The sequence below is a fragment of the Polypterus senegalus genome, chromosome 1 (assembly GCF_016835505.1).
Source record: "Polypterus senegalus isolate Bchr_013 chromosome 1, ASM1683550v1, whole genome shotgun sequence".
NCBI lineage: Eukaryota > Metazoa > Chordata > Cladistia > Polypteriformes > Polypteridae > Polypterus > Polypterus senegalus.
Window position 1 is genome coordinate 84,697,588 of NC_053154.1, and position 14,070 is coordinate 84,711,657.

The 14,070-nt window shown below is 38.2% G+C and overlaps 1 protein-coding gene across 2 annotated transcripts in view; it reads right to left on the reverse strand.

Annotated features, from left to right (window-relative positions):
- pear1 (platelet endothelial aggregation receptor 1) overlaps positions 1–11,561 on the reverse strand; it is a 146,210-nt gene extending 134,649 nt beyond the window's left edge. For both annotated transcript variants that reach the window (XM_039752634.1, XM_039752625.1), the window contains exon 1: positions 11,352–11,561. The gene's annotated coding sequence lies outside the window, so the exon portion shown is untranslated. The remainder of the gene's footprint in view (positions 1–11,351) is intronic.
- Positions 11,562–14,070: the final 2,509 nt, after the last annotated feature.

A 14,070-nucleotide genomic window follows, 5' to 3' on the forward strand; every position in this document is an offset into this window, starting at 1 on the left:
ATGCCAATGTGCTTTTATTTAAAAACAACAAACAGTGTCCAAACAAAAAGTGCAGTGCATCATTGTTTCTATAAGTAATTCATAAAAACAAGTGTTCAGTGGCGATAAAAACAATTATCAATAAATAAATCCATTAAAATCCGAGGTTAAAATGCGGTCTCTCTTATTAAGATCTCAGCCCACTTTTGTCTCTCATTCTCCCCGGCTCACCCATTGCTCCCGCAGCCGGCGGAGACCCAACAGCAACGAGCTCTTTTCGGCTGACCTCCGTCTTGGCTTCCTTATGGACATCACTGCCAGACCGTCCGAGGTCGGCTCTCCTCCCTTCATCTTTCGCGCTCACGTAGTCGCTCCTCAGATCCCTCGGGAGGACACCTGCCTTGGTTATCCCACTCCAACGAAACTTTCAGTGGGGTGCACTACCCCCTAGTGTGCCACAAACAAACGCTCCTTTGCGGGGCCCCAGCTCGTGCTGTCTCCTCCTTACAGGTTGCCAGATCATAGCTTCTAAGATGGCTCTTTCATGTCCTTTAACCTCCCTTTTCTTCACCTTGATCGATCTATCTCCCCTTCCCCCTTTTCTGCCGTCGGCCCGTATACTTTGTATATACATACCCCCGCGCTTTAATCACACGCCACAGGAAGCCAATGAAGCAATTGAAAACAATCGCACCCACACGTGCATGTGCGACTCACTCCAACTACCTCATTAACTCCCCACGGTCGTGCAATCGCGCCCACAGAGAGTGACACGGCTATACGGATTAAAACCTGGCCTTTTTTTTTGAAGCCGTGGACCCGCTATACCACACTTGGTAGTTTGTGAATCCCACAACTTTTTCAGAAAAGAAGTGCTTCCTGGTTTCAGTCCTAAATGCACTTCTCTTTAATTTCCAATGGTGTCCTCAATTATATGATTCAATCTTAAATAGAAAGAATACCGCTGGATCTACTTTATTAATGCATTTGAGAATTTTGAAGACCCTGAACAGGTCCAAACATAGACTCCTCTGCTTAAGACTAAATAGACTGAATTATGTGAGTCTGTCACAGTAGGACACGTCCTTCAGATCTGAGATGCACTTGGGTGCTCTCCTTTGTGCTGCTCCATCTTTCTTTTAACGTGAATCAGCCTGCTGTTCTGCTTCACACTTTTCTTATATCTCTCTATTTATCTGTCAGCTGCACTGAAGCTTTTGTCAGGGTTTTTTCCAAAACGTTTCAGGAGATAGAAGCACACCAACAGATGTACATCAAGCTGTTTTGTGCTTTCTATTTAATAAAATGTAGTTGTTCATTTTATTAATTCTTGTTTATCACACTGTCTTACAGTTGTGACATGTCATGTATTATTTGGAATGCAAGTATGAACAACTTCATGGTACCCTCTGTACATGTAACAGTACTTCTGCTGCACAAGCTTAGATAAAATACAGGCAAAGGTCTTGAAGAACACTCTGGAACTTAAACTTGACCTTCTTAATTTATACACTCATTAGTGTATTTTCTTGCCCATTATCTATTACACTGTTGTAGTTAGTCTATGCTGCTGTAACTGGCACAAGGTGTTATCTAAACCTGATTGGGACATCAGAGATTGTGGGTTACTTTCCAACAGTAAAACTCAGACTTATTCACATCAGGCTGATGTCAAACTACAATTGTGTCTTTGAACCATGGGCCATAGAAAGCTTCTGTAATGAGGTGATGGAGTGTTTGGGGCAGTGAGGGAGTGGGGTATACACAGAGATTGGTGTAGGAAGAGCACTATTTGGTAATGTTATACAGATAATTAAAAGTAACGTAAAGAGGAATCTCTGTATTGGCATAAAAGCAGAATTGCCTAAACATATTATGGACTTGAGTAAATGTTTGCTAACAAGTACCGGTTAAAGTTACTAATTACATTTACTATCTTAAATGTGCTGTCATTGTTGTTTGCTTTACCATATTCCCCACAAGAGCAACTCAGCATTCATTATAAAAATTGGTTTTGCACGGTGTCATTATGTTTCCTCACAGTTTCATTATAATACATAATATGCCTTTTATGTTTCCTTAGTATTTTTCCTACTGTATGAGTGCTGCCTTGCAGTAAGAAGATCAAGGGTTTGCATCCCAGGTCCTAACTGTGTGGAGTTTGCAAAGCGCTTAGTGTTGTGAAAAAATCTGCATTTAAATGTTAAAAAATGTTATTATTACTTGTTGTGTCACAAAAAGTGTGTAATGATTAATGTTGATTAGTATTACATACTTAGTGACCACATGAAAGTGGCTAATAATGTGGGCTTCTTCGAAAAATCTAAGGTTTTGATTTGACAAAAAAATGGAATACAATGTATTTAGTATGCATCAGACTTACTGTCACTTGTATGGAGTACAAAAAGTTTTTTATTTGTGTGCTTTAACAATGCAAAACATTCCAAGGCTAAGAATGTTCCTCCATGGTTTTTATTAAATTTAACATCCCGCCTTCATGGTTCATGCTTTGAACAGTGGAAGCAAATCATCGTCAGCAAATGTGAAACCCATAGAAACAGGCAGACAATATACACATTTCACAAAGAAGACACTCTAGTGCAGAATCGCACCAGAAGCCCAACACTGTTTGACAGCAAATGCTACCCACTAATCCACCATGTTTTCATCCATCCATCATTAATAACTCCAGTTTAGGGTCACAAAGCCAATATCCATCTGACTCACCATAACTGAAAAAGATTGCTAAACACCTTTGTTCTTCAAAAACGTGAATAAGACACATTGGAATGGAAGACTTTGTGACATGTTGTGAAGCAGTCACGACTGAAAGTGTTTACAAGGCAGAGAGTGCTACAATCCATGCTGAGAAAACATGACAAGCAGGACTCAGAATTTCAGGATTTCAGGGTTCATTATTTATATATATTTTTTTATTCAAAAGTAATGAGCAGAGCACAGCCTACATCAGAACTATATCATGTTTCTTTACTGATTCAGTCCTTTGTACAGAACTAGCACAATACTTCCTTCCATGTTTATTCATTCAGTTAATGCCACCTCAGTCATCAGACAAGGAAAGCAACTCCCAATTCTTAAGAGCCTTTAAGAGTTAAGGGAATGAGGGAAGCCAGCAGGAAGCCACGTGTAAAGTAGAACTGATCTGATTTGACTCCCCAAATGATAGCAAAGCATTCTGCAATCATTAACAGGAAAATCTGAGCACTGTGGATAAGATGACAGCTGAAGCCGAAACTCACTAAGGTTGACTATTTTTTATCAGCTCTATTGTAAGAGTGTGATGACAGCCATCGTTGCAGTACGTAATGCTTAAGTTTGGCCTTACTAAATTGGATGATAAAATGGGATGTGAATCATGTTTGTTGTGAGAGGTTTCACAAATTACTAATTTGTTTCTACAAGGAAATAAAATTTGAATGTGTAAACAGGCATAACTATTACATTTTAAGTATTAATGTAAACAGTAAAAGAGAACAAGCTTAACATTATGGGCTGATATAGATGTCTTTCCTTTGGCCCAAAATGCAATTAATACTTAAAAATATTTATAGCAGAAAAAAAATACAAACAAAACCACTCAGTGTGTAGCCTCACTTATCCCCTGCCAGACAGTTGCTCCCCTCCTTCCCCCATTTTAAGGATTCACTACTGCTTGCAGGCCGGTCATTTTAACCCTGATCTGCATTTCACTTTCATACTTCTCCTCTGAACCACTTTTGGTGAGCAGAGGCCATTCAAAGCATTGAGGCTACCAGATCAGTGTTCCTTCTAGTTGCCCCTGAAGCGCTTGTTCTCTTGAGCTCTGCTATTCTAACAGATTATCAGACAAGGCCAATGTAGCACTTGTGTAGGTCTGCTACCACCCAGTAACATGTGACAGAGAGATACTGCTTGGGCTCCAAGGAAGTCCACATTTCAATGCTATTGTGTAGTGCCTGGTATGTTTCATAATCTTGGGCAACAAATATATATAAGAAGAGTCAAAAATTATTTCCCCTCTTTGAACTGACACAACAGATGTCAACCATGAAATTATGGATCAGCTCTACTTCTCAAACTAGTCACCAAAAATAAAAGTTCACCAGCGTAGCTTTCTAGAGTGGACCACAATCTCGTGTAAGCACAACATGTATGCTCTGCCATTGATAACTCCATTTACACTGGAGATTTTGCCGAAGGAGAAACGACAATTGTATTTAACTTAAAAGTCTGTCCATCCACACATCCTTCCATTATCAAAGCCAAAAGTATAGTCCATCTAGTTATGGTGGGCTTCTTCCAGTTCCAGACCAAAAAATAAACCTTTTACAGTCATACCTTCTGGTAAGTCACCCCTCAACACTTTTAAACTATCTCCAAATGTACGTCACAGCATTAAATTGGATTATGCGGGTTCATAAATAGACAAGTATGAGTCTATAAATGTAATTTGAACAAACTTAAACTGCAAAAAAAAATCACCAGTTCCTTTTAAGGGATATAAGCTCCTTTCTACATTCATCAAAAGTCTAATACTCATTTGTCTAATTTGCAAGGCATTAAAAATTAAAAAATGAAACTTTTCAAAGGTTATAGTTTCTATTATATAATTTGGCAAAATAATATTTTAGGAGGGCGGCACGATGGCGCAGTGGTAGTGCTGCTGCCTCGCAGTTAGGAGACCTCTTCCCGGGTCCTCCCTGCGTGGAGTTTGCATGTTCTCCCCGTGTCTGCGTGGGTTTCCTCCGGGCGCTCCGGTTTCCTCCCACAATCCAAAGACATGCAGGTTAGGTGGATTGGCGATTCTAGATTGGCCCTAGTGTGTGCTTGGTGTGTGGGTGTGTTTGTGTGTGTCCTGCGGTGGGTTGGCACCCTGCCCAGGATTGGTTCCTGCCTTGTGCCCTGTGTTGGCTCGGATTGGCTCCAGCAGACCCCCGTGACCCTGTGTTCGGATTCAGCGGGTTAGAAAATGGATGGATGGATGGATATTTTAGGAGTATTTAATGCGCAGCGGCTGTCAAACATTTTTACTGTTGCTAAATTTATTGCATTGCTGGTGTTTGTGCAACTGTCAAAATATTGCAAAAACCGGGCACTGGATAATCATGCTGTTTGGTCTCATGAAGTGTAACAATTGCTTGGCAGCAAAACAAAGGAAAAATAAAGGCAATTCTCAACAGCACCTGCTTTTCAATTTCTTCTTCCCATCACTGAAGTTAAAAAGTACACAAAAAAAAAATACAAACATAGTTTAATTGAATACTCTGTGTCATGTGATACAGTGTTATTCTAAAGAGTATTTTGTCCAGTTAACATAAGAGTAGATGGAGAACATATACAGTGCCAAAAAAAGTATTCATGTGGAGGTTTTCACATTGTATTATACAAGGGACATTCAAAAAGTTCAAAAAGCACTTTTTTAAAACTCTGTTAAGAATTTCAAAAACAAATGACATCACTTTTAGTGCTGGGAAAGTTAACAAGTTATTATTGCATTAATGCATTAATTAATTACAGTGGTGCTTGAAAGTTTGTGAACCCTTTAGAATTTTCTATATTTCTGCATAAATATGACCTAAAACATCATCAGATTTTCACTCAAGTCATATAAGTAAAGAGAAACCAGTTAAACAAACGAGACAAAAATATTATACTTGGTCATTTGTTTATTGAGGAAAATGATTGAATATTACATATTTGTGAGTGGCAAAAGTATGTGAACCTCACGGATTAGCAGTTAGTTTGAAGGTGAAATTCGAGTCAGGTGTTTTCAATCAATGGGATGACAATCAGGTGTGAGTGGGCACCCTGTATTATTTAAAGAACAGGGATCTATCAAAGTCTGCTCTTCACAATACATGTTTGTGGAAGTGTATCATGGCACGAACAAAGGAGATTTCTGAGGACCTCAGAAAAAGAGTTGTTGATGCTCATCAGGCTGGAAAAGGTTACAAAACCATCTCTAAAGAGTCCACCAATCCACAGTCAGACAGATTGTGTACAAATGGAGTGGCTGACCAGCAAGGATCACTCCAAGAGCAAGGCGTGTAATAGTCGGCGAGGTCACAATGGACCCCAGGGTAACTTCTAAGCAACTGAAGGCCTCTTTCACATTGGCTAATGTTCATGTTCATGAGTCCACCATCAGGAGAACACTGAACAATAATGGTGTGCATGGCAGGGTTGCAAGGAGAAAGCCACTGCTCTCCAAAAAAAACATTGCTGCTCGTCTGCAGTTTGCTAAAGATCACGTGAACAAACCAGAAGGCTATTGGAAGAATGTTTTATAGACGGATGAGACCAAAATAGAACTTTTTGGTTTAAATGAAAAGCGTTATGTTTGGAGAAAAGAAAACACTGCATTCCAGCATAAGAACCTAATCCCATCTGTGAAACATGGTGGTGGTAGTATCATGGTTTGGGCCTGTTTTGCTGCATCTGGGCCAGGACGGCTTGCCTTCATTGATGGAACAATGAATTCTGAATTATATCAGAGAATTCTAAAGGAAAATGTCAGGACATCTGTCCATGAACTGAATCTCAAGAGAAGGTGGGTCATGCAGCAAGACAACGACCCTAAGCACACAAGTCATTCTACCAAAGAATGGTTAAAGAAGAATAAAGTTATAAAGTTAATGTTTTGGAATGGCCAAGTCAAAGTCCTGACCTTAATCCAATCGAAATGTTGTGGAAGGACCTGAAATGAGTAGTTAATGTGAGGAAACCCACCAACATCCCAGAGTTGAAGCTGTTCTGTAAGGAGAAATGGGCTAAAATTCCTCCAAGCCGGTGTGCAGGAATGATCAAAAGTTACCAGAAATGTTTAGTTGCAGTTATTGCTGCAAAGGGGGGTCACACCAGATACTGAAAGCAAAGGTTCACATACTTTTGCCACTCACAAATATGTAATATTTGATCATTTTCCTTAATAAATAAATGACCAAGTATAATATTTTTGTCTCATTTGTTTAACTGGTTTCTCTTTATCTACTTTTAGGACTTGAGTGAAAATCTGATGTTTTAGGTCATATTTATGCAGAAATATAGAAAATTCTAAAGGGTTCACAAACTTTCAAGCACAACTGTAGTTAAAGCAGTTTTCGTTATTTTAATTATTATTTTGAAAGCCTCAGTCTCGCTAGCGATCGATAGAGATCAGTATTCATCTTGTTACAGTGCTTTTCAATACGTTTTTGATAGAAGGAAAGTTAGCTTTGTTGATTTGACCTCGACTCCCTGCACATGCGTGAGTAACGAAGAACAAAGAGTTTCTAAAATGGTAAGTGGAGAGATACCAAAATGAAATAATCCGTTGATGACTTTTTTCATATTATCGCTGAATCAGACTCTGATTTGTTAGGCTGCGATTTCGATTCAGGTTATCTGGAGATGTAGATCGAAAACTAAAGTGAGGTACCAGCATCAGCCAATAGGTCCCCAGCTGATCGTGGTGCTGAATACATTTGTGTAGCTGATGCACTCATGGCAACATTCACCTTGGAGGACAGATACTTACGATGACAGGAGGTACAAACTATATCGCGTCTCACTGACACTGGCACATGTCTTACAAAGACAGCCAGGCAGCCAGCCCACCGTGTATTCCTGCTGGCCAACGAGCCGCTGCTGCCGCAAACTGCAAACAGGTGCCCACAGCTGGCACAACAGGCAGCAACAGATGTTTTATGTTGATTTATGTATGAAATCATTACTTTGTGCACTTATCAGAAAACTGAGTTTTTTGGAAAAAATATTAGCCCTCAAAGAGTTGCTACTGAACACAGACTGTTTATGCTGCCTGATAAAAGAAAATGTTTGTGCTGGTATCTGTTAACTTGCTGTTGCTCGGAAGATGCCTGTTATAATGTTATGATGGTGGCTCTGGACTCTGAGGGTAACTTGTTTTTCCATAACAAACTAGATAAAACGTTAATGCCCTGGCAGTGGGAAATATGTTTGGTTTTATATTTGATTTGATTACATTAATGTTTAAGTTGAGATTTACAAGAAATATTTTAACTGCTACTATGTAAAGGAAATACTGCTGTTAAGAAGCACCTTATTTATTTAAAGTGTTTGCAAACCAAATACACACAATACACTACTTTTGAGTTCATTATTGAATTTTGCACATAACAATGTGATTGTTGTGATTAATTGAGATTAATTGTGATTAATCACAGACAATCATGTGATTAATCACAATTAAAAATTTTAATCACTGCCCTGTACTAGTCACCTTTTTCTACTTAGTCACCCTCATTTGCAATGCAATTTTCCCAACATCATACCAACTTTTTAATGCCAATTACTACTCCTCCTGCCTTCACCGTTTCCAACGAAAATATAAAAGTGCAGAAACTTTTTGAATGTCCCTCGTAAATAAATGTTGAATTACAGCATATTTAGTTAGTTGTATTTTTTTTTTGACACTGATCAACAGAAAAACACTCTTTTATGTCAAAGTGAAGACAAATCTCTTCAAAGTGTTAAAAATTAATTACAAATACTGCATAAAACAAAAAATAACTGCTATCATAAGTTTTGACTCCCTTTAATATGACACGTCTAAGTCATTTAATTTTAGAAGTCCCATAATTAGTTCATTGGCGATCACCTGTCTGGTGTTTCAATTGATTGTCATATAAATGCACCTTATCGGAAAGATTCAACTGATGGTGAGTGAGTATGGTGGCCTAGCCTACAAAATGAAGACAAATGAACACTCCTAGGTAACTCTGTGAAAAAGGAGATTGGAAAGCACAAGTCAGAGGATGGAGACAAGATAATATCCAAGTGACTGAACATCCCTTGGAGTCTAATTAAACATTAATTAAAGGAAAGGGTACAGCACTGGTGTAAATCTGCCAAGAGCATATTGTTCACAAAAACTAAAGGAGTAACAGTGGATAGGACTGGGAAGAGTGTGCACTAGTCACAAATACAGGAAAGCACTATTAAAAAAAATCACATGACATATCTCAGAAGACACAAGCAGAGACTCTAAAGTGAGCTGGAAGAAGGTTCTATGGACTGTAGAGCCAAATGGAGCTTTTTGCTTATCAGACTAAATGTCATGTTTGAACATTATGAAAAACACAACATCTCCTCTGTGAAGTATTGTGGTGACAACATCATGCCGTGAGGATGCTTCTGTGCAGCAGGGCCTGGAAGGCTTGTGAGTGTAAAATTAATTCCGAAAAATACAAGGAAATTTTAGAGGAAAATGTGATGCCTTGGAAGAAGATTTGTTTTCCAGCAAGACAAAGACCCTAAGCATAAATCCAAAGCTGCATAAGAATGGTTAAAAAAAAAAACTGTTCTAGAGTGGCTGAGTCAGAGTCCAGATCTCAATTCAATTGAGGATTTGATGTTGGACTTTGAAAAGAATTTTCACTCACAATCCTCATGCAACCTGACAGAGCTAGTAAGGGTTTCTAAATAATAATGAGGAAAAATGCAGCGCCCAGATGTGCAAAGCTAATAGACAGAGAGACCTGTGCACAAACTCAAGACTGTCATGGCTGCCAAGGGTGCATCTACTTGATACTGACTTGAAGGAGGTGAATACTTACTGTACATGATCAAATGATTTATATTTTTTAATTAATTTATATCACAGTGCAGAGATTTGTTTTAATTTTGAAATTAAAAAGTCTTTTTTCTGTGGACCAATGTAAAAAAATCTAAATTAAATTCACTGTGATTCAAGGTTTCAAAAGAACATTTCAAAGGGGATGAATATTTTTTTACAGGTACTTTATATTCATTGTCATGTCATGTTTTTGTCTAACCCACTTACTCCAGGCTCTAGTCGCTGTTTGGGTTATTGGGGGGTTCAACAGTTCCTGTACCCAACCCCAGCGGGCGCAAGGTAGGAAAAAAACCTGGACAGGGCATCAGTCCATCGCAGAGCATACACACCAAACACACACTAGGGCCAATTTAGTGTCCATTGTCTGCTCTTCGTTACAAATGGCACCGGTGTGTCATAAAAGCCTGTTCATCTTGGCAAGTGTGCCCAGCCTGCAGGAGCTCTTCCTTCATTAGCGCCAACGTTGCTTAAAACGTCCTTGTAGAGTCTGCTAGCAGCCAAGATCAGCAACACACAGCTTGCACAAATTAAATCTTCATCAGTACGGTCGATGCATGGCAACAGCAAACTCCTTCTGCTCCTTTCAATTTATGAAATGTCCAAGAGTGCCTGGGTGGGTGCAATGAAAGCTGAACACATTGTATTTTTTTCCTGGAAGGGGACCAAAAATGGCACGGTGGGAAGTTCTGCACGGTTTGTGTCACAGATTGAGAAAAAAGGTCACTGGTGGAGCCTTCTGGCGGAGACCACCACCTCGTCTGAAAAAGGCATGTGTGCACCGCCACGGTTAACACTCACTCAAACTAGAGACTTTGTTTTAGGAGAAACGGCATCCGTGTATTTAATTCGGAATTCCACCCATTCACCCTTTTGGTATCGAAACCGGTTAAATATAAACTGCACGCTGCTGCCCACTGGTGACAACTTGCTTGAAGCAATATTACAGTAATTGGGACAGTAAATGAGAACAAAACAACAAATAGCTGAAAATATGCCAACTTAAACAAAACCCGGTTATCACTGATAGCAGATTATAAGAAAAAACTAAAATAAGCATTACTAAAGCCTTGAGAGTCCATGCTGAACTACGATACCACTGCCGCTACCCAGATTCTTAGAGAAACAATTGTTACAAAACACTTCAATAATCCAAATTGAGCAACGTTCTAACAAGAAGTGCAAGAAATTAAGTAACATGCAGAACTCTCAGTTAGATGCTAAAGGGGGCAAACTCAAACAGAGAAAAGCAGATACACCTATAATCCTCCAGAAGTACAATTCTTTTCTGAGGTATACCCAATGATATTAGGTGAGCTGTTCACTGCGGCCAAATCACAAGTATTCAGACTTGGCACTGCCCACGACGCGCGTGTCGCCGACTAACTTGATCCAAGGTAAAGAATACAAGTCCTGTGAGAACTGAACACCTCAAATGTTGCAAAGGAGAAGCGTCTGTCTTCTTAAACTGAAAAAGGGCAAACTCAAGTTCACTTAAGTATTTGCCTTAATTCCATTCTTTCTAGAATTAAACTGTGATCCGCGCTGGCAACGCCTGTTATTATCAGCTCGAGCTTTTATCCAGAACAGCAACAGGCAGCTGGGAAGAATCAAGTACAGTATGATGTACACTAGACATTATTCACAAAAAGGAAATTTGTTAAAAATGTTGATATAATACATCTACAAGTTTAATAAAAAAAAGGCGCAGCCTAAGGGAGAGGGGCAGACTAGCCTCAGCTTCTTGTTATTATAACGGGCGTTCCTATTACAGTCTTACCTTTCTCACGAAGTGGACAGTGAAGACGCGCTCATCCAATTAAACGCCACTGTTAATCTTCCGACACATAGAACAGGCGTTTTCTAGACCCTTTAGATTACCCTCTGAACTGCTACTACATCGGTTTTAAAAACTTTAATCGCTGTATTCTTTTCAACAGCTGTCTCCAAAATACAAGCCGCGCCGTTTCTGTTCGAATGTCCAACGCCTCACCGGCTTGCTTGCAGGCTCACATGCAAGAGGGGTGGGTGGAGCGTTTGGGGGGTTTGGGTTGGCTCCGGGACCGCCGCTCCACGCCCCCTTCGATCAAATTACCAGAGACTTGAAACTGCTCTGGGACCCGACGAACTTTTCAAGTAGGACTCCAGCTTCAGATAACATCTTTGAACGTTTTTAAAAGTTGAAAGACAGTATAAAATCTATTAAACATGATATAGGTTTTTAAAAACGCCTTTAAATATTTCAAGATCCATAAATCATTGTGAAATATCTTGAAATGATAATATGGTTTGTCATAAAAAAACAGATCTCTTCACGTTCTGCTCGGTGCTTCGCATTGTCACATATGAATATATTGTTGACATCGCCTGGTTTTTATAATAAAGGGGGCTCTTTGTACCTCATTCCGTGACTATACCCCCAGAATGTAGTGCAATGGCAGAGTGTTGAAACTGTTTTTAAAAACATTACTAAAAATCATAAATAAAAAATATTAGCTGTTAATTCTGTACCGAAGTTCAGGAGATAATTCTTTCTTAAACGTGCATCACCACCTGTCCATCTTTTCATTCATTTTCCACAAATATATAAAGAATTAAGCTTGATGCAGTGAAAAAGATTTTGATAATTTCTCATTTCCTTTATTATTTTAAATTTTTGACACTGCATGTTTTCAGGTCTTCAACTAAAATCTGATATTAGATAAATGAAAGGGCACCCAAGTGAACAAACAAACTTGTTTTTTAAACTTATTTACCTATATAATAAACATAATGTATGTAACAAATACATTGTTCTTGTTGTTAAGAACGCAAACGCTGTAAGCTGTTGGAAAAAAAGTACACTTTAGAAAAGTCATTCTTTTTCTACATTTAGAAGATGCTATACTGTATCTTTGTTTAAATATGTGTGGTCTTCTAGTTGGCATCGCTGAACATTAGGATAAGAGCTGTGCCAATGAAAGTCATAGAAGCCATTTTGAGGCTGATAAACAAGAATAAAACCATTAGAAAGATTGGGAAACCATTAGAGATATTGGTTAGGATTACCTAAATCAGCTGTTTGGAATATCATTGAGAAGAAAGAACACACTGGTGAGCTCGGAAATCACAAAGGGACTGGTCACTTATTTAAGAACGGGAACGGGAATGTGAATGTGAATTATTATTATTATTAATAATGATAATAATAATAATATTAGTAGTAGTAGTAGTATTGTAAGGTTTTTGTTTTTGACCAGGAATTCATTTTTTACAATGAATTTGAATCAACTCTTGATTTTACTGTTAGAATATTTTGGTTTTGACAATTGGGAAGGATAACAACTACAAGTTTGTTAAGATCAATCCACATCCATAATTAAAAAAATGTAAAAACAAGGATCTAACAATAATTTTACTTGCATCCATCAGTTAGATGAAGATATAAAGGACTTGTGAAAAAATAGACATCATTTTATGTTTTTATAGATAAAATATAACATTAGTATAACTTTTTTATTTTTCATTTGTGAAGACTACATCATTTAAGCTGATCCGTGTATTAAACACCATGGAGTTTTGCATTTCAATACATTCTTATTTATCAGGGTGCTGGAGAGTGATGACATGTTGCCTGACCCAGTATACTGTATATGGCAAAGTCTCAATTATTGGAAAGCATCCAACTTAAACCTCAAATATCCAGATTATATGATTAATATCTAGTTTAAATAAAATGTCCTACATATTACAGTAATTCAAACATGTATAAAGACAGAACCCCTTCCATGGTTTCTTCTAGCTTTCTGACCAGTGCTGCCAGTATAGACAGTAGCTCTCTATAACCATGAACAGTGTAAAGGGGTTCAAAATGAGGGAGACAGATGGATTTACATTGGTATTGTGGAGGCTGCTCCTAAGGATTCACTATTTGTCATTGTAGACTCATCTTCTTATCAATGATGTCTTTAATGGACAGCTCATGTGATTCTTATTGCTCATCTGGGCACTATTAAAGGTTCATCTTTTATTTTTTTCATTTCTTTTTTGGTGTAATTATTATTATTATTATTATTATTATTATTATTATTATTATTATTATTATTATTATTGTGTTTCCAGTCCCAGTTAAATAATCAAGGCATGAAATGATCTGATTTATTTGTAAAATTGTAGATAAAGAGGCAGATGACATTGGCTGGGAAACTATAAGAACTCTTATTGACTCAGAAGGTCTAGTCAAATGATGCCAGGGCCCAACTACACCAGTCTTGGTATACATTTGGAATGCCACTGGTCACCTTAGGAGAAAGTCAAATCATTCTGGCATAACATGGTGCTCTCAACTTTGTTGTACTAGTAAAAGGAAACCTAAAACAAGCCTTGTTTCCCCTGTTTAGAACTGACAATCACCTCATAATGTTAATTATAAAGTTGTATTCACCATTTAAGCTGTAACAACTGTAGAAGTGGGAAAGCTTCGAGACTCAGAATGTGCTGAATAAACTGTTATATGAGCA